This window comes from Talpa occidentalis, unplaced genomic scaffold (genome assembly GCF_014898055.3).
Source record: "Talpa occidentalis isolate TD23 unplaced genomic scaffold, MPIMG_talOcc4v2.1 talOcc4.9, whole genome shotgun sequence".
Taxonomy (NCBI): Eukaryota; Metazoa; Chordata; class Mammalia; order Eulipotyphla; family Talpidae; genus Talpa; species Talpa occidentalis.
In genome coordinates this window covers 113,192,556-113,213,238 of record NW_023605305.1, presented here as the reverse complement: position 1 = coordinate 113,213,238, position 20,683 = coordinate 113,192,556, and the positions used below count along the sequence as shown (strand labels likewise).

Here is a 20,683-nt window from a genome sequence, read left to right as displayed (position 1 = left end):
TCCTGAAAAGAAATTACTGATTTTCGCGGTGGGGTCGGGAAGCTTTTGTTCCAATAAATGATCACGGCAATGCTTTGCCTGGGTTTGAGGAAGCTCCCTCCATTCAGAAATGTAATGATACGATGTCTTTATTTTTTACAACAAAGTTGGGGAGAGTGAGTGATATTTTATATATATATTTATTTATATATATAATGCACACACATATGCGTTATTTAGAAAAAGGGTAGGTGGAAAATTATAAGCAAATTTGCTGAGGGGTGCTGAGCTGCGAAAACATTTCAGAAACCTTAAATACTATATGGCAAAGCTTTTTACACAGACTCTCATATTCTAGATTATGTCTGTGTTTCATGGGTAGAAAAAGCTAGACTAGATTAAATTAGAACTAGAGTCTCCAAAGAGCTTTGTTATTTATGTCACAACCAGGAATGTTTGTTTTAAAGGCAGACACATAAATGGTGAAGAAAATGTTTTAAAGTTGTTTCATAGCCACAGATGAGGCCTCAGTTCCTGGTTTGTAAAATGAGGGAAATAGTCAAGTGACCCCTGAGGCCCCTTTCAGTAGAGTCTGTAATCCTGTTACCTTTTTAAAAAAAAAAATTTAATATTTTCTCCTAATGCATCTTGGCCAACACTTGACTCATCCCTTACTTTGTTGAGATGAAGGAAATTTTACTGTCCAAGTTGTAGAAAGTAAGAGTAACAGCAACACAAGGCAAAAAAAAAAAAAAAAAGGATTTTTACAGCTAGAATTAAGAGCTTCCATAAAGCTCTTGAAAAGTTTTCAGATTAATATCACATGTTCAGAAACCCTGCATCAGTGATTTCTAGCCCTTAGCGTTTGATGTGACCTAGTGTTGCTCTTATGAATGCCCACGTCCCTCCTGACAAAAGAATTCCATGGCATTAGTGAACTTAAAGGAAATGTAAGCTATTTATATTTTGAATATGTTTTTGTGCCCTTCTCAGAAATAACTGTAAAAACTACACGGATTTGAAAAGGGAACACAGAGGAAAGCAACTTCATTACTGGTAAATTACAGCGGTGACCCTGCTCCCTGCCCTCCCCAAAGGAACAGTCCCCGCTCTTACTATTTGAGCTGATGGAAAGCACTAGTAACTATTTTCCATGTCTAGTCTGCTAAGCCGAGATCTTGATCTGGCAGAGATGTGAGAATGCTAAAAGGATGACTTTAGTAACAGGCAAAACGCTTGTCAACAAGATAGATCAGAAGACAGCTTAGCATTCAAGACCTCTATTCATAGCTGCTGAACTTCAGGACAGGGTCAGACCGAAAACTGGGCCCAGCACACACCTATGTGGGGGTTTGTCAGGTTTCTGTTTTGTGGGACTTCAAGCCCTGGGGACATCTCTCCCCTCTTAGAGGATATCCCTCATCTCTGCAGCCCCCAGCGCCCCGTGTAGACTTCTGTCGTTATGAAATTAATAGACTTACTGATTGATCATCCTTTCTCGCTATTACCCATAAACCACTATCGGCAGGGACTTTGTCTTCATCGCTTTTGTATCTCCCGGGGCAAACACAAGTGGCTAGCACGGGGCAAACACTTAGTAAATAGTAAATGTAATGATAACAAAAACAATGATAACTAACTGCAATGTTCGTTGAATACTGTGCCAGCCACTGTTCAAATTATATATATATATATAATATATATATATATGTGCATACTGTAATCGAATAGTCACTCACTGTAGCGTCTTGTCATTTCTGTTCCGTCTAAGAAACGAGTGAATGTTGTCATATGGTGGCTAAAAACTCAGGTTCTCGAGGTTAGATTTCCCCTGTTTGTGTCTGAGTCCTTGTTCCAACACTTGCCAGTTGTATGGTTTGGGGAAAGTGACTTAATCTCCCCCAAGCCCAGTTTCTGTATCTGTGAAATTGTAATAATAAACTTACTCATCCAAAGGTGGTTGTAAGTGTTCGTTGAGATGGTGCATAGAAAGGAACAAAGGATTCAGCCCGTGCCTCTTACTCCTACCAAGTGACTGGAGTGGGACTTCTCACCCTCAGTGACCTGCTTGTTGCAAATGGTGATCTATTGCAGCTCCCTCCCCTCTTCTCTCGCCTTTTGCTTTAACTAGGATGTTTAGGACGCAAAGTGGGCGCCACACTTGGTGTGTAGCCCATGGTGAGAAACAGAACACAGAATCTGAGCATGCGTGGCTAGTCAAGAGCTGTTTCTATTCAGGGTTCACTGAGGCAAAAAGCCAGCACCTGGGCGAGGGAGGGAGAAAGGACTTCCACAGTGAGGATCAGCATTTGCATTTGGTAGGAAGAGGGGTTGGGCGAGAAGGTGGGGGCTAAGGAGCTTCAGCTTTACCAGCTCCCCAGGAACTCCCCAGAAACTCAGCTCTGGCCGAGGACAGAGGGACCTTTCTGGATGCAGGGAAGTGGAATAACAAGCATGTTTCTCTTTGGCTACTTTCTGATGCTTTGACCCGGAGCCCAGAAATCCCCCCAAAGTCAGGTTTTTATGCTATAGGAATTCAGAAAAATTCATTTTCATAAGGCCTTTGTTTGTTAAGCCTGTACAGATGGTCCCCAGTGAGGATTTTCCAACTTTATGACAGTGCCAGAGTGATATGCATTCAGCAGAAAATGTATTTTGAATTTGAATCTTTTCCCAAGCTGGCGACGTGCAGGACAGTATTTTCTTGTGATGCTGGGCAGTGCAGGGAGCCGCCGCCCCTCCCGGCCAGCCATGCAGTCACAGGGTGACAAGCCAGCACTCTGCCCAGCCTCCCACCAGCCATTCTGGAATCTCATCAGAAGAGAGAAATTGATGTCCCTGGCACGGAGGCATTCCTGTCACCTAGCAATTAACTTTTGTTCAGTGCTTCAAATATTCCTCAGACCAGTGTGCTTTCTGCCGTGTACGTTATGGTGAAAGCTCACCCAGCCATTTTGTTTTCCACTTTCAGCACAGTCGTGAATAAACTGCTTGAGATAGTCAACATTTCATTACAAAATAGGCTTTGTGTTCGATGATGTTGTCCAACTGTTGGCTAATGCAAGTGTTCTGAGCACGTTTAAGACAGGGCAGGCTAAGCTATGGGGTCCTGGAGCTTAGGTGTATGAAATGCCTGTTTGACTTCTATTTTCAGTTTACAATGGATATATTAGGATGTCACCCCACTGGGAGGTGAGGAGGAGCTGTATTCTGGTAAACTGTTAGGATCTGGGCAAAATGAGCCACTTGCACCATCGCGTTGAGGCTGCTGAAAAGGTTTGTAGATATTGCTTGGTTGAATTTAAAAAGAAGTAAATGGACTAAAGGGTAACCTGTATCTCAGCTGACTGTCAGGGAAGACGAGGCTGGGAAGTTTCTCTGTGTTTCTGGGGAGTGGACTGAGCAGAAACGCTAGTAGCCATTGTGTTAGTTTTCGCATCTGGGTACATAGCTTTGCAGAATTTTTTCTTCCAGAAAACAGAAGCTTGGATTTGATCATTTACTTAAAAAAAATTACAGACTGGCGATGTGTGGTGACTTTGTTTATGTTGGTTCCTGGTGGAAGAGGGAGAAGGCGCATTCCCAGTTGAAGGGGAGCAGAGAACAGCCCCGCACACCCCCACCTTCGCTGGCCCTTCATCAGGAGCTCCCAAGCCCCGTGTGACCATCTAGAGGAGGCTGCTCTGTCTTGGCTGGAATTAAGGTCACAGTGTTCAAAACAGAGTCTTTGCCCCACATTTTATCTCTAAGACAGATGCTGCTGTACTTCTCGATCTCCCAAGGGCCCTCTTATCTCAGAGACCCCACACTCTAATCAGTAAGAGTGTTCATGGGCTGAGGGCACACCCTGTGCCAGGAACTGTGTCAAGGGCATATCTCTCATTGCTTCCACCCAATAGTCTTCAAGGAAGGTCATGTCACTGCCCTCCTATCCTACAGATCAGTAAACTGAGGCTCAGACTGATTGAATAATTTGTCTTTGGTCGGCCACACATCTCCAGTCCATATTAAAGTACCCAGGCAGAATTTTCTTAAATTTTTAAAAAAAGATTTATTTTTATTTATGCATACAAGAACTGGGGTGTAGGCCAGAGTTGTGGGGGGTGAGAGGATTCACCAGAGACAGAGTGGGGGGCAGAACAGGCAGGTCTACCGAAATACACTGCTGAGGGGAGCATTTAAACCCAGCTCCATGTGGCTCCAGAGTGAATGTCCTTAACCTCCAGGCCATGCCTCCCCATTGGTGTCCTAGGGGGGACTTTTGAGCTTTTGGAGATGGACATTCATGCTGTCCTCCCCCACAGAAACTGGTAAGAAACCGAGAGAGCTTGCTTACAGTTTCTGGGTCTCTGTCTTCCTCTTCTTGCTGTTAGTGCCTAAGGCACCTTCTCCATACCTGCTGGGAGAAGCCTCCTTGACAGCTATCCAGAGTCAAGCTTCTAAGCGTGGTCTTTAGGATGAGCCCAGCAGCCTGGTCTTTGCAGCACAACTTGCTTTCCTTTGACTTTAATGCACAGAAATCTCAGTGTCTGATATGCGGTGGCCACATAATGAATTCGATCTAAAACCTCTGCATCCTAAATCCCCTCGTGCAGTAAAATTCAAGGGAAACCTAACTGCTCTGTTTTACTCATCCCCTTCTCCATTCACAATGGGAGGGATGGAATCTTATTGGTAATTGATTCAAAATGGAACAGCTTAGAGACGTATCAGTTGCAGTGACGAACAATTCGTGCATTTCTAATACTGCTCATTTTTTCAAACTCAGCAATCACAGCTGAAATCCCTTTGCCATGGATTGAATTTACAAAGGAAGAGATTCTGATTTCCACAGTGGCTTCTTTTTAATGCCTGAGGATTAGGAAACCGCCTTGAGGACCCACAGCAAGTACACCCGCGCTCAGGCGTTAACCTCTGAGTGGCTGCTCTGATTCATTTATTTTGGAACAGCTCTATTTGCAGCAGCCTTGTTTGGTATGGAATCCATTATTTGCAGAGCTCCCTCATCCTGATGAACACTTGCACTGTGCTTTCACTCGCTGCAAGTGGGTGTGATTCCGGGAGCCAATGTCAGGGGACTTAACAATGGCTTTTAGGGCCCTTGGGTCCACCTGTTCTCCGTCTTTCCATCAGTTTCTTTGCACTTGAGGGACCCTTCCCCTCTTAGGAAGTCTGGTGTCTCCAGCAGGGATTTGGAGAAAAACGACACTCCCCCCAATTTCAGTGTCAAGTTTAGCCTCTCCCTGTTCCTCAGCTGTGTAACTGTAAGGTCAGCCATATTCCTGTCTGTTGTACCCAGTGATAGAAAAGTGTTCTGGAAGCTCAGGAGAGAAATAGGTGAGGTGTATCTCTGCTTTTTTTTTTTTTTTTTTTAAGATTTATTTATTTATTTATACAAGCACTGGGTACAGTCAGAAGCGCGGGAGGGTGAGAGGATTCACCAGAGCCAGAGCAGGGAACAGGCCAGGCAGACTGACGAAATACACTGCTGAGGGGAGCAGCAGGTAAGACAGGAGAGGTCTGTGCGCCATGTGGGACCCTCCCTGGCCACCTGGGATCGAACCTGCACTGAAGAGGCTGTGGACAGCTTCGCAGCCCAGCGCTCAACCGCTGCGCCACCAGGGGAGGCCCGTATCTCTGCCTGAAAACTTTCTTTTCTCCTATTGCCCGCCCTACCCTGCACAGCGACAATTTGTGGGATTTGAAATACTCCTGCGGCAGTAGAAGCATAGGGATCTCTGTCTCCTTTTCCTTTCCCAAGGAACGCAGGTGGAGTCAAATTCTTGAAATACAAAGGTGGCAGAGAATGGGATGAAGGCTGCCGTCTCTGGTGATTTGCTGGCTCTCCCCCGCGAGGTCTGTCCAGTCAGAAATGTAGATTCTGCAAGCTAGAGAACCAGTAAGCCTCGTCCTGTGCTCAGAGTCCGAGCTGTCTGACCAGCTTCCATCCTGGGGACATGAAAGCCCATCTGGAGCAATTGTGCGTTACCCAGCTGAGGCTGTGATGTCACAGAGATTTAAGGTGTCTCTGTGATGCTCTGACTGGGTGGTAGCTACCATAGGAGACACTCCCTAAAGACATAGGGCAATTTGACTTCTTATAGGGGTGAGCAACTAGTAAGCCAAGCCCTGATGTGTGTGTGTGTGTGTGTGTGTGTGTGTGTGTGTGTGTGTGTGTGTAGGGGAGGCCAGGGGCTGAGGGGTGTTATAGAGAGCTGGGTGTAACGGTTCCCCAGCCTGTGTGGGTGAATTGGTTCCGGATGTTAACATTTTTTCCTTGGGGCTTGACTACATTCTTCTTTTTCTTTGCCTGTCTGTTTTTCTGCCCAAATTGTTAGACCTCCGCAGCTGTGTGGCTCGTTGCTGGCGAGCGCTGAGAATGGCAGGTCTGGCTTTATTGCAAGGGCAATTTTTGGGCATGTGTGTAGGTAGACTTTTGAGACATTTTCACCTTGTATGGTTTCTGCATTTTGAGGAATTTTTTGTCTATCAGCTTGTCAGCCGAGTACCAACCCTATATTACTTTGGATGGCCTCTGATGGAGTGTGAGCATAAAATATTATAGAAAGCAGATGGCCTTTCAGATCCTAGAAGCAGAAGAAACTGGCTGGTGTGGGAAACTAAGACAATAGATAGAAGGCCAGGAAGATGCCGTACATGGAGAGTCCCGGATGCAAGCACATTATTTGGCTGTGTGACATTCGGCGAGTGACTTAACTCTGTGCCTCAGTTGCATATGTATAAAATGAGGCACTTCTGATGCTGAGATGTTGTGAGGATTAAGTATCTGACAAGGCAAAATGCTTGGCCTAGTGCCAGGCACCTAGAACGTGCTCAACATCATCATTCGTCTACCTTGCTCAGAATTAGACTTTGAGAAAACTCAGAAACTCTTCAGTGCTCTGTGAGAAACCTTTGGGTAAGTCTCAGACACCGGATTGTCCCAAACTACCCTTCTTAGCTCATCTCCACATCCCTCCACACAGGCCAACTTTAAACAATTGGCACGTGATTAACACTCAGCTGAAGTTTAAGGTCTATCACACATTGATCTGATACTTTTATATAGTGCAATGCCATTACCACTCTTTGTGGTGAGAACATTCGTGATGTAGTTTCTTAGTAACTGTAAGGTATGTAACGGTGTTACTGGGTGCAGCCACAGTGCTTTGCATTAGATTCCAGAACTTACTCAGCCTCGAAGTATGAGTTTGCTCCTTGACAACACACCCTTAGGCCCCCTAACACCATACTCTGTCTCTATGAGTTAAACTTTTTAAGAATCTGCATATAAGTGAGATATAAAGTATTTGTCTTTCTTTTTAAAAACATTTATTTATTTATGGATACAAGAACTGGGGTACAGGCCAGAGGTGTGGGGGGTGGTGAAAGGATTCACCAGAGACAGAGTGGGGAACAGAACTGGCAGATTGACCGAAACACACTGCTGAGGGGAGCAGCGGGCGAGTCAGGAGAGGTCTGCTGCACCATGTGGGTAGCTCCCTGGCTGGGGATCGAACTTGTGCTGCAGAGGCTGCAGATAACTTCATAGGTTGTGTCTTAACCCCTTGCACCACCAGGGAGGCCCTAAAGTATTTGTCTTTCTTGTCTAACTTATTTCATTAGGTACAAGGTACATCCATGTTGTTGGGGAAAAATCAGGATTTCCTTCTTATGTCAGAACAATATTCCCTCATATGTATCTTCTTTATTCATCTGCTGACCAACGTTGAGGTTGTCTAATATCTTGGCTATTTTTAATAATGTAACAGGCATGAGGGTGTAGATGGCTTTCTGAGATCGAGTTTTTCCTTTCCTCTAGACACAGGTTGACTTTTTATCCTGTTTTTCTGTTATTCCCTCTGTCTGAAGCACTTTTCTCCCTCTCCTTCCCTAAATTTCCATCTACGAAAAGTTTATCTTACTTTCAAGAGCTTTATGAAGTACCTGATGTGACAGAAATATTCCCAGATGGAAAAAGGCAATTTGACATGAGTGTTCCTTAACATGATGTGCAGGCTCAAACACGTGATGACCTCAGAAGAAAATGACATATATCTATCAGCTCACACATGTCTTGGGCATAGCCATAATGGAAGAAAGTTCCAGATACCATGACTTTATCTTCACTTCAAGTCCACTCTCATCAGCAATTCTTTTAGGGTCCCTACTATGGTTTCCTCTCAAAATGGTGCCAGTGTGCTTCTGTGATTTTATGGCCACAATAGTTTCAGCTGGGTGTCCTGCCAAGGTGAGAAAGATCAGGGGTCCCCACTGGCTAGCATCACGAGAGGAGTGTCCACTGGGTCCTCTGACTGGGCCATTTCTGAGCAAGCTTCTAAAAAGTCTTTGGCTTTTTAGAATCCCTGTGAGCTTTACACCACCAGCAGGACAGAAATTGGACTTTAGTCCTTTCTCTCCATGACAGGATGTTTTCCTGTTCTCTTCTAGAGTGACAGTAACCTTTCGACTCTTGGGCTATTAATGCCTATAGCCAAGGAGACAGTGACTTTAGCTTTCTCTTTGTTCTGTGGCCATCCTTGGGACAAGTACCCACCCGTACACACTCACACAGCGGTTTGGGTTGATCTTTTCTACATTTTGTAAGTGATCACAGAAGAAGGGATAAAATAAGAGCCTAGGAATTGAATGCTTTGTACTTTTTTTGTCATGTCCAAAACAGTTTGACTTGAAGGATGACTTTCTGTAGGGCATGTTTTGTGAGCCAGCTGAACTGGAAAACCCTGGAGAGCACTGTGTCTTACTCTGCCTGAATCCCTGTCAGCAATTTGTGAACATTTGTTAAATGGGATTGGTAGTTTTCAAACTTTAGTGATGGTTTCTGTAACCACTGCAGCCACTTTACAGATGAGTTGGCTTCAACACGGTCCTGAAGGCCCAGCATGAGGTGTCTGCCAGTTGCCTCTAGGTGTGATCTTGGACTTGTGAACTGATATCTTTATCCTCACAAGTCTCCAGCTCTAATGGAGATAGGATGCCTGGATTTTAGTAATAAGGAAAGGATATCGAATTGTATTATTAGCAAGAAATTTTTTGTAGCTAGAAATTGCTGACTACTCTCTGTATGCAGGCTGTTCCAGAACTCTCTCCATAAGACATTAGCATTCAGAGGCACGATTTGTTTGTGGGGGTAGCTCTGTCCCATCTTTCCTTATTTGTTTCAGGTCTTATGTCCATGGCAGCTGCTGCTTTCTGCCCAGCAAGGGAGAGAAATAAATAGAATGAAGGGCAATCTGAAAATCCCCAGTGTTAAACAGAAGTGCAAAAATATCTCTAAATGAAAGACAGATTGCATGAGTTTGCCTGAGAAAGTAGAGTTGGGTTAAGCAGAAGCAGAATGATAGAAATTCTTCTGACTGTTCTTTCCCATGAGTAGTAGGAATATGTGTGTGAACTGACAGGAGGTCCCAGCTCAGAGCTCAATCCCAGGACGGGGAGAAGGCAAGTTGTCAGGAGGAAAAAGGAGAGAATCCACTGTAACATAAGGTAATCTTTGAGCAAGATGGAGGGCCGAGGGATGCGAGATGGATCCATGAGAAAATGTCTCAGAGGGTCGTTCAGAATAAAGTCAGGGATAGAGACACATAAAGTGCCAGGCATGCTTACATATAAAATGCATAAAGCACTGCATATAAAATCCTTAGTTGTGTTCTGGGTCTGGCTCAGATTGGCAGGGAGCAAAAACAGACTCATTTTCAATTTCCATTCATCTTTTATGTCTTGAGACCTGCCTGATAGCTGTGCACCACCACGACTTGCTCTCGAGGAAAAGATTCTCCAAACTGGTCTTTGCTTGGGCTCTCGACCTTGTCCACGATGGCAGCTGCCTGCTGGGACCCACCACCCAGTGTCATTGTGGATTCCGCAGATGTGGTGGCTTCCAAGCCATCAGTATATCCTAAACACAACATAGTGGAGACATAATTCCTTGGAGGCTGATGGACTTGGGGTGAGTTGATGACTTGACCTCCAAGTTGTGGGAAAAAGGGCTTCTCTGCCTTTACATGTGAACCAGCAGGATGCAGCTGACTCTGTTTTTGTCTAGTTGCAGATCTTTGATGATGAATCATGATCTTCAAAGTTGAATTTGTGGGCCCCTAAATGTTAATAACCAACCGACTTAGGAATTGTTCAGCATACTAGTGTCTTTTGGGGAGTCCTCCATTCGGCATAGAGCTTATTCTGGATCCTTTTTAGAAAGATAATGTGACCTTGGAATTCAGACCTAGGTGGGGGCACAGCCTCACTCACCAGGATCTAGTGGCAGGTCATGAAGTGTCCCATCGGCATCTGTGAAGGAAAATGGGCTCTTCCAATAATGACGCCCACCCCGATGCATGTCTATTGTCTGTAAGGGACCTGAAAGTTCATCTTTCACTCATCAACATCCTGATCCTTACCTAATTAAACAAGGCTTCCTTGTAGGTCTCAAAGGGTCCAGAAGGTCAGGGTTGATAGTCATGGATAGTCACCCCAGAAGGGCACAACCTTGTGACCCCCATAATTTTCTTTTCTGTTTCACAAAGATGTGTCTTATTGAGCCGAAGGAAAGAAGGGATGATCTTGAATTACAGGGTACATCCTAGTCCTGTCCTTTTTGTTGCCCCTGGTACAAAGAGTAGGTTTCTCTGTCCAGGAGGGTGACTTGGTGCAGGTGCTCTGGGGAAAGACAGGCTCCGCCCTGTGCCTGAGCCTGTGTGTCCCATGGCTGACAAGATGGCTGCCCTTTAATCCAGACCCGCCTGCTGGTATTAATGCAGTTGTGACATCGGGACCACTCTGTCCTAGGGAAATTCCTGCCCGGTTTGAGTTTGAGAACTGGTATCTTTACCTATTTCTGCATAAACAGAAAAGCTCCCTGGGCCTGACTCAGGGACAAAGCTTATGTCAGACAGGACCCAGCATCCACAGCAAGGGCTTCTCTCTAGATGGGAAATGTGGTCCCAATATCCTTTTCCAGGAACCCAACCCAGAATTACTAGTGTATTTAACTAGTTCCCATGCTTAGAGTTTTTGGAAGAAAAAGAAAATAATTTTCATTTGGCAGCATCAACAAAAATGCCTCATATGTACAGTGTAAAATAGAGAAATACCAACTCTTCTGATGGCTGTTTGGTCTCTAGAAGTAAAATTTATACTTAATTTTAAACAGTGAAATGTGTAATTAGGTGCTACTATACCTTACTTATTGAAGTATGTGAATTTTCATCAATTTGTACACAGAATTTTTGGATGATAAACTTGCATTTCTTTTTTAAAAAAATTTATTTAGTTACTTGTGCATAGAAGAACTGGGGTGTAGGCCAGAGGCGTGGGGGGTGAGGGGATTCCCCAGAGACAGAGGGAAGCAGAACAGGAGGATCCACTGAAATTCACTGCTGAGGGGAGCAGCAGTTGAGACAGGAGAGGTCTGCTGCGCCATGTGGGTCACCTCCCTGGCCTGGGATCGAACTCAGGCTGCAGTTCTTAACCTCTAGTTTAAGAGACTTAACCTCTAGGCCACCAGGGAGGCCCACCACTGTCTTTTTTCAAAGGAATGTCCAGGAGAAAAGGGACAGGTTAATGGTGGTTTGGTATATGACCAGTGCTTTGGAATCTGCATTTTAGGAACTGTTGTAACAGTTCTACCATCACCCAAATAAATGTCATTAGCAGAACATTTGTTACTGTAGCAGGTCAGAAAATTACTTTTGTTTTAGTAGGAATGACTTGTGGCTATTGAAATAATGTGGGGTAGTAAGTAATATCTGATTACAGACTCCCTAGGCAAATGAGGATGTTTTTCTGGTTGTGGCAAATACAACTTGTTATTTTATAGAGGTCATGGAAAATGAAACTCCTTGAGGGTTTTAACATTGGCAACAGAATACCATCCTGGAAGTGAATTAAATTAGAATTAAATTTAATTTTATGCAGGTTAACTCAGGGAGCTCTGCCCAACATTTGCAACTCTTAGAACAATATTTAGACCTGAATGAAACACCAAATTGAATAAAATGCAAGTTCAGGGCCTCTCTGGTGGCTCAGCGGGTTGTGCACGGTGCTGTGAAGCTGTCCGCAGCCTCAGCAGTGCGGGTTCGATCCCGGCCAGCCGGCGAGGATCCCACATGGCATGGCTGACCTCGCCTGTCGTGCCCATTGCTCCTCTCATCGGTGTATTTTGTCAGTCTGCCTGTTCTGTTCCCCGCTTTGTCTCTGGTAGATCCTCTCAACCACGCCTCTGGCCTGTACCCCATCTCTTGTATGAAAAAAATTAATCTTAAAAAAAAAATGCAAGTTCAAAAGTGAAACATTTGGTTAAGCTGTCCTTCTGGCTACATGGCTTTAAACAACTGTTTTGTCTATTTTATTTTCCACTTGCCCTTCCTTGCCTTTCTTTAACCGATGGACCAAATCGGCAGAGGAGCTGCAGTTTTGATGAAAGACGGCTGATTGTCAGGCACCAGGAGGACATAAAACCTGGTGGTGAACATCATGCTTTCAATCACCTTGGTCGAAATATTGCCCAATAATACAGTGCTACTTACAGGTTATTTTATAAATTTTACCCAGTGTCCAGCCTAGCGTACAATCTGAAATGACCACCAATTATGAAGTTATTTGGTCCTTTAGTTTTGAAATTATTCAATGAGATGCTTGACTAATTCAAGACAATACTAAACAAATATGTTGATTAATATCCTGCTCCAAAAAAATTACAGCTAATCATTTGCAGATTCCTTAATAAATAAATGTGCAGCTTAATGAGCCGTTGTTACTAGTCTATGTGCCTTGGCAGTTGGTGGGCCAAACCTTTAGTTTTTCTCCCGTGGCATTTTGGTGTATCTCTAATAGAACACTGTGGTGATGGGACAGAAATTTATGTCAGAGTTCACATCATCCCTGGACGAGACCTGGCATTTCCTGTAGGTCAAAAGTCTGTCTTCTCTATCTCTCCGGCCCTTACACCACCCATCTTGCAATAAGTGCTCCCTAAGTATGTGTGGCAATTAACAAATTAGACCAATTAACAAATTAGCGTTGGGTTTTGTTTGTGGGTTATCAGATTGGCTGTGTCCTCTGAACCAACTGACTGGCCAATTTAGTCAAATTGCTGCCTATTCACCAAAAAGATCACTTGTGTAATACTGCTAACATTTTATATTTTGTTTTCTGAAAGCATTGTTTGTCTAGGATGGAAAGCTACCTTGATCACCTCGTTTCGTTTTCTCAAAGCCTCACCAAATGGAGCCATGAATCATCTTATTTTATTATTTATTTTAAGATTGATTTATTTATGCATATAAGAGCTGGGGTGTAGGCCAGAGGTGTTGGGGGTGAAAGGATCACCAGAGACAGGTGGGGAGCAGAACAGGCAGATCTCCTGAAATACACTGCTGAGGGGAGCAGTGGGGAGGCAGGAGAGGTCTGCTCCCTGACTGGGGATGGAACTTGTGCTGCAGTGGCTATGGAAAGCTTCATAGTGCTGAGACTTAACCCCTTGCACTACCAGGGAGGCCCCAAATAATCTTGTTTTAGAAGTGGGAAATAGATGGAGACAAATTTTGCAAGATCATGACTACATATGAGCAGAGTCCTAGGACAGATGGGTGGCTTCACCCCTCATACCTTCCTTCACCCCACTCAGTACACCCCACTCCCTTTCCTGAGCAATGGGTGCAAGGCTAGAGGGTGTGCTGGAGGCAGACAGCTCACCATGTAGACCCTGAAGGCCTCTGAATGTTCAGTGGGCTTCACTCTGGTTCCACATGGTCTGGCACATGCTGGTGATGTGGGGACTTTCTTTCATTCTTTTGAGGTATTTCTGTACCCAGAATGCCTACCTGTAGGTCTCCTCAGCTGCTGTCCAGTGGGCCCAGGAACACCTGCCCTGCACTATCTGTTTAAATCTCTGCTCAATGATGGTCCCCCCGGGTGTCTCCTGGGGAAGGACTTCTGGCTGCCTCCTTACCTGTTAAATCACTGTCTGCTTCGCAAAGTATGTTCTTAAGTTCTGCAGAAGGACTGGATCAGAGCCTCCAGCTCACCAGCAAGACCCTATTCTTCATTTCCTCTTAAAGTAACAGGCACATCTCTGTGTCTTAGAAGATCAGGTGGATGTCTCAGATTACAGTCTCTAGTAGGCTGTGGCAGTTATTACTTATTCTTCTCTGTTACTTTCGCGTTTAAAAAAATTCAGAGTTTGTACACATATGGAACATTTCACACAGCACAGAAAGTAATCACTTAAAAAGCATCAAGTGAAAAGTAATCTCCCAGTCCTAGTCTAGTAGTTTATCATTCCAAGATCACTACAGTTATCTTTCTTTTGCATCATTTCAGATACATGTGATATACATAATTATATTCACATCCATACATATGTGTGTATATCTGAACTTCTAAAATGAAAATAGGAGTTGTGACACAGTGTACCTAATTCTTGGGACTTCAAGGTTTAATTTTTTTTTGAAGATTTATTTATGCGTAGAGCTGGGGTACAGGCCAGAGATGTGGGGGGGGGGGTGAGAGGATTCACCAGAGACAGAGTGGGGAACAGAACAGGCGGATTGACCGAAGTACACTGCCGAGGGGAGCAGCAGGTGAGACAGGAGAGGTCTGCTGTGCCATGTGGGTTGCTCCCTGGCAGGCTGGGGATTGAACTCGTGCTGCAGAGGCTGCGGATTTCTTCATAGTGCGGTGCTCAATCCCTTGCACCATCAGGGTGGCCTTAAGGTTTAATTTTGGACTGTTACACTGGAGATAGTTAAAAGGTGCCCTCACAGGTTTTTTCTCTCCCTCTTTAAAAAGTCACAGACAATGTATTCCATTGTGCAGATCTGTCACAATTTTTGTGAAGCTTGCTCTAGTGGAAGTAGTTTAGGTTGTTTTCTGTCATTTGCTTCTATAAATAAAGCTCCATGATTGTTTCTGGAATTCTCATGATAACATCTATAGAATAAATTCTAGAAGGAGAGTTGCATAGTTGCAGTTGTATCATTTAATTTTTTGATGGATGTTCCAAATTCCCTCCTGCCCCCCCAAAAGGAAGAAGTCTGTCAGCCTGTTTTCCCACCCTCTTGCCAACAATATGCTAGAAAATGTTTTTGTCTTTGCTAACTAATATCGTTGTCTTTGGAAAATGGTTTCAAATGGATCTTGTCATAAATACTCTTCAGCTTCCATCCACTTTCCTGCTGCTGCTTGGTAAAGAACTTAAGTTTATAGGTCTGCTGGGCAACTCCTTCTTCCCTTTAAACAGGCATAGGGTTTTGTTTAATCTTTCAGACTTCCCTGCTCCTCCATTTATTACCAATCATTACTTTAACTTATTCTTTTAGGATCCTGGGGTGCAAGTCATCAGCGCCGGAGGCTTTCAAGGTGTCGAGTAAATAAGAAATGGCAGCAAACATTTCTTGTTAGTGAGAGAGAGAATAAAAGGAATGTCACTCAGGGTTTCTGAGTGCAACTTTGGTTCAATTATCTTCAGATGTTTAAAATCAAGGCTGTTTCCAGACCATTTCAAAGAACAGCAGGGCAACCTGCTGAGAACTGTGTGAAATGAACACCCTGTTACAACTAATTAGTGTTACTGTTTTCCTTGCAGTTGGGAGTGAGAGGAAATATATGAAGGGTGTTTATCCCTTCCTGTAGTAGGAAAGGATTGGAACCACTGGAAAAACCTGGAGGGGGACCCGTCGTATGATTCTTATAGGGTTATTCCCACCTCCCTCTAGTGAATGGCTGGAGCACTTAGGGACCATGTTCTTTTTTCAAGCTCAGTGCTTACTCCTTCTTGGACCCACACGTAGACACTTCAGTGGCTGGTTTTTTTTTTTTTTTAAAGATTTATTTATTTATGCATACAAGAGCTGCAGTACAGGCCAGAAATGTGGGGGCTGAGAGGATTCACCAGAGACAGAGTGGGGAGCAGAACAGGCAGATCGACTGAAATAACTGCTGAGGGGAGCAGCAGGCAAGACAGGAGAGGTCTGCAGCGACATGTGGGTTGCTCCCTGGCTGGCCGGGGATCGAACTCGTGCTGCAGAGGCTTCAGATTGCTTCATAGAATGGTGCTCAACCCCTTGCATCACCAGGGAGGCCCCTCTTCAGTGACTTTTACAGGAGACCTAAGTAAAAAGTCTATTCAATGAAGTCAACAACTATTTATTGAACACTTGCAGTATGTAGATGAGTAAGAAACTGTCCTGGGGACTTTGACTCTTGGCACAGCACTGAGGATAAACAAGTCAGTATTTGGAGCCCCGTGATATTTGAACGAGGAGAGTGGTCATGAAGTTAGATTGGGTTTAAAGAGTGATTTTATTCCTGGCAGGCTTTGAAAATGTGAGCAGGCTGTTTAACTTCTCTTGACCTCCATTTCCTTATCTATTGATGTTTGTTCAAAGAATCACCCAAAAGCATTCACAGCTAGTGGTCAATTCACGGTAGTACATGGGTGTTTCGTAATCAGGGCTGTGCCTAAAGAAGATTCATATGACAGTAGTAAAAAAGATGCTGACGTGAGGGGTGTAGGGAGATAATCAAGATGAGACTGAGATAGGTCAGGCTGCACCGCAGTGACCAGGACTCCCAGCACTGCTGCCTGGCCTGTCCAGCAGCCCAGCAGCATCCTCTGGGCGTCGGGGAAGGAACGACTTGGTCTTTTGTCGTAGCGCTAGTTTCTGCTTCTCACACAGCAAGCATTGACCTAATCAGACAGGAAACTAGATTCTGGGAGGCAGAAAGGTGAGCAGATACAAGCTGACCCTCAAGAAGACAGACGCATAAATAGATAAATGCGCTAGAGTGCTGGGCGCTCTGCCAGGGAGGCACAGAGTGTGGGGACGGAGGAGGGACAGCTGAGCTTGCCTGGGGTAGGAAGGGGCAGCCCGGAAGTCATTTTATTCTCTGGATTCCCACCAGTTTCCTGGCAGCAGGACGCCCTTGCCTGCAATTCCTAGTCCTCTTCCGCTGGCCCCAGAGCCTAGCACACGACCATCCCCTCTCCTGCTCCCTGGCCTCTCCCACCACTGATGCCCGCAGGTCTCAGTCGGGCTGCTTGGTGTCCAGCATGAGCAGCAGCAGAGGCTCCTCCCTCACACCAAGAGGACAGTGAGGACACACCCGGGGATGCTTGATTGCGCCAGCCCGGGCGCCTGCCTCCTCCTCCCTTCAGAGCAGCGAGGAGTGGACATTTGGTGTGGCTGAGTCAGAGCGGCCACTTGTCTGTTTCCTCACACCCACTCAGCCTCGGAACATGAAGGCCTGGTCCCAAGGGCGGTGCTGGGCGCACTTGCCTGCCCGGAGGCTGTGTCACACCCTGTCAGTGGCAGCCCCGGGCTTCTACCCTGCAGCATTCCTGCGGCCATGCCCTCATTTCCCCAGTTTGGCCTCCTGGCCACTCTAACCTGACTTGATGCACAGGCATCAGTGTTTTGGGGGGCTGGCTTCGTCCTCTGGGGCTCGGGGAAGCTGGCAGTGGTGATACCAAGGCCTGGGAACGCTCAGGTTGGTGTCTGGTCCTCCAGGTCAGCCACCTCGAAGGTTCTAGGGGCTGCGCACGGAGGAAGGTGCCGTGAAGCCCAGCTCGCATTCTCTAGATCTGATTCGCCTCCATGTTTCCATCCAGTTGCAAAAACGGCTCGAGCTCCCGAAACTAGAGCTTCCCAGTGTGAATTAGATGAAACCCGAACTGTGTGGAAGGCGACAAGTTTTCCAGCGAGCCTCGCCAGGGTAGCTGGGTGGAAATTCACGTCAAGGCCATAAACACGGCACCAGGGAGAGGCTGCCAAAGCAGAGGCTGAAAAACCTCAGGGGTCCCCGTCCTGCCTCCCCCAAGCCCACTAGTTCCTGCCAGACCCTCCTCTCCATTGCTCTGCCGTCCCTCCGTCTCGGGCTTGTTTTTCTTTCTTCAAGTTTTGTCTGCTCTGGGGACTCTTCAGCTAGTGTGGGGTTGCTGTGGTCTTGCCAGTGGGCTGCTGAGCCTTTTCTCGAGGGATGTAGAGCCGCTGGACACTCCCCAGCCCCCAAGGGCTTCTCTCTGGAAGCCACAGGAAACACACCTTCTGCTGCACCCCGAGACAGTATATCCCAGGTATCTGAACAAGGAGAAGTTGCCCCCTAATTCAATTTTTAGTCAGAGTGTTTGGAACATGTTGAATTTATTGCAGAAATTTGTGCTTGTTCTGGTTTTAAAGTCAGCTCATACCTCTTTCTCTTTTGGTCTCCTTGAACAACACAAGTTCGTTCTGGATTCCGTGGTGATGAACTAGGAGACTGGAATGGGACTGACACTGTTCCGGAGAACAAAGCTCTATTTTGTGCTCGGTGTTAAGGCCGGTTTAGGAGCCGGGTCACTCCTAGCAAAACCACAGTGTCCTACAGCAGTAGCCCCAGGAAGGGCTCAGCTCAGCTTGGCGGGCACAGCTATGGGAAATACCAAGGACTGTCACCTCTCAGGCACCTGAGACATCTTGCCCATTTCATATTCCGATAAAGAAGATTTGCACACCTTCCGAGAGAGAGAGCTGATGTGTGCGCTCTCTCACAGATGTCTGTAAATACATACTCGAATTCTCCTCAAAAGCTCCCTGGACACAGCGGCAGGGGGCATCCTCCATAGCCCAGCAGTCAGAATCGGAAGATTCAGTGAGGTCATGCGATGGCACCTTGCACTTCTTGGGGAGAGCACTTAATGTTGACCTTTCTTTCTTGATTTCACTTCCTTTTTCTTTCTTATTCTTACCTTCTCCCTCAAGGAAAGTCACCAGAGCATGTGTTTAATTTCCCATCTCATATGTGTATATATGCACAGGTATAAAATGGAAGATGTTACATCCTTTGGTGACTGATAAGGCATCTTTTCTCTGAGTTAGAGACTCCCTATTAAATAGTATTTACAAGCTGGGGCACTAGGCCATTGGAAATCAGAAGAAACAGGACTGGCCAGCTGCAGTTGGTGGGTGTTGGTGAGCACCCCAGCACGGCCTAAGTAGGCAAGACATTGGTGAAATGCAGGGTAGACACTGTAGGGATTTGGGCTACTTAGCTGTGAGGAGTGGAGGTGTGTTAGGCTGGTGGCTGCATGTGAGGAGATAGTGGTGTGAAAAGTCCGTGGTGCACTAGATATCAAAATAGCACAATGATATTGGAGCCTGCGACAAAAGGAAAAGTTACTAGTATTGCTGATTTGTCTGGATTAGTGACCTTCACTGGCATAACCAAATTTCATAGAATGGGCAACTTACGCGACAGAAATTTATTTCTCATAGTTCTGGATGCTGGGGAATCCAAGATCAAGGTCATTCAGAGTTGGCTTCTGGTGAGGATGCTTTCCTGGCTTGCAGGTGGCTGCCGTCTGCCTGCATCTTCACACTGGGGGTGGGGAGAGATGGAGATAGAGACAGGTAGACAGACAGAAGGGCAGTAGACAGACAGACAGATTGTTTTCTGTTTTCTGGTGACTCTTCTTGAAAGGGCACTAATCCCATTATGAGGGCCCCACCCTGATGATCTCATCCAACCTAATTACCTCCCAGAGGCCCCATTTCTAAATATCACTTTTGGGGGTAGAACTTCAACATACAGTTTCTTTTTTTGGAGGTAGTCACAGTCTATTTAATATTTATTTAATATTATTTAATATTTATTTAATATTTTGTTCATTGCAGATTTTGAATTAAAAATATTCTGTTAAGATACTATTTTGATGACAGAATTTTTTTATACCTCCTTAAATTTTGAGTTCCAAGCCAATGCCTTACTCACCTCATCTTAGTCCTGAATCTGCTTTAGGAAACCCCCAAGTCCTAGATCTGGGGTGAGGGCAGTGGGCCATGGCATCACCCTGAGATAAATGGTCAAAGTCTGACCATTCATTGAATTGATTCAATACTGATTCTACATTTCCTTTTCTTCTTTTGATTATTGTTAAGAGCATGCTTGCATTTTCAACACTTAATTATTTTTATTGTTCTTTAGTACTTTGCATTTCATCCAACTCTGCAATAACTAGCTAAAGGTAATATTCAATAATCAAATCTAATTGCCCAATTTTCTCATATGAATAGAAATAGACAAGAACCAGAGAACCCATTCTGAATCTTCAGCTTTGTTAGGCAAACTTTTGTGTTGTGTTTCACTAATTTATACTTTGCTTCAATTGCTTTCTTGGTATATGTGTATACACACGCACATACAGCACACATGTACGTAAACATACAATCACACATAGATACATATGTTATTGTTTTCAGAACCATTTGTTGGTAAATTGGAGACCTCATGCATGATGCAATCTGTTATATTCAATAGTCCAAATTCGTATTTCTTGATATGTTCTAATTTTTATTACAGAAAATCCTTTTTTTAATCTAAGAGCTAATCCATGATCATGCATTGAATTTGGTTGTCAGATTCCATCAATCTCCTTAAATCTGGAGCAGTTTCTCCTTTCTTTGTCTTGTAATTTTTTGAAGTGCATTGACCAGTTATTTTATAGACTGCCCTTAAATTTGAATTTGTCTGATGTTTCCTCATGTTCAATTCAGATTATCTCTTTTTGGCAAGAATATCACAGAAAGGATGTGCCTTTCTCAGTGCACTTTATCTGGAGCATGTTATATTGGGTTATCCCATTTTGGTGCTATTAACTTAAAATAGTTTTTTGAGAAGACGTCATACAGGTGCTTTTAAAATACAT

The 20,683-nt window shown here is 44.9% G+C and overlaps 1 protein-coding gene across 3 annotated transcripts in view; it reads left to right on the top strand.

Annotated features, from left to right (window-relative positions):
- The first annotated feature begins 6,052 nt into the window (after positions 1 to 6,052).
- Positions 6,053 to 20,683, top strand: part of TBX15 (T-box transcription factor 15) — an 88,269-nt gene continuing 73,638 nt past the window's right edge. The window contains exons 1-3 of one of the 3 annotated variants that reach the window (XM_037500526.2): positions 6,053 to 6,085; positions 9,377 to 9,486; positions 9,726 to 9,949. The gene's annotated coding sequence lies outside the window, so the exon portion shown is untranslated. Of the gene's footprint in view, positions 6,086 to 6,472; positions 6,899 to 9,376; positions 9,487 to 9,725; positions 9,950 to 20,683 lie in introns of all 3 variants that reach the window. The other 2 variants (XM_037500525.2, XM_054691395.1) reach the window with 2 other exon arrangements.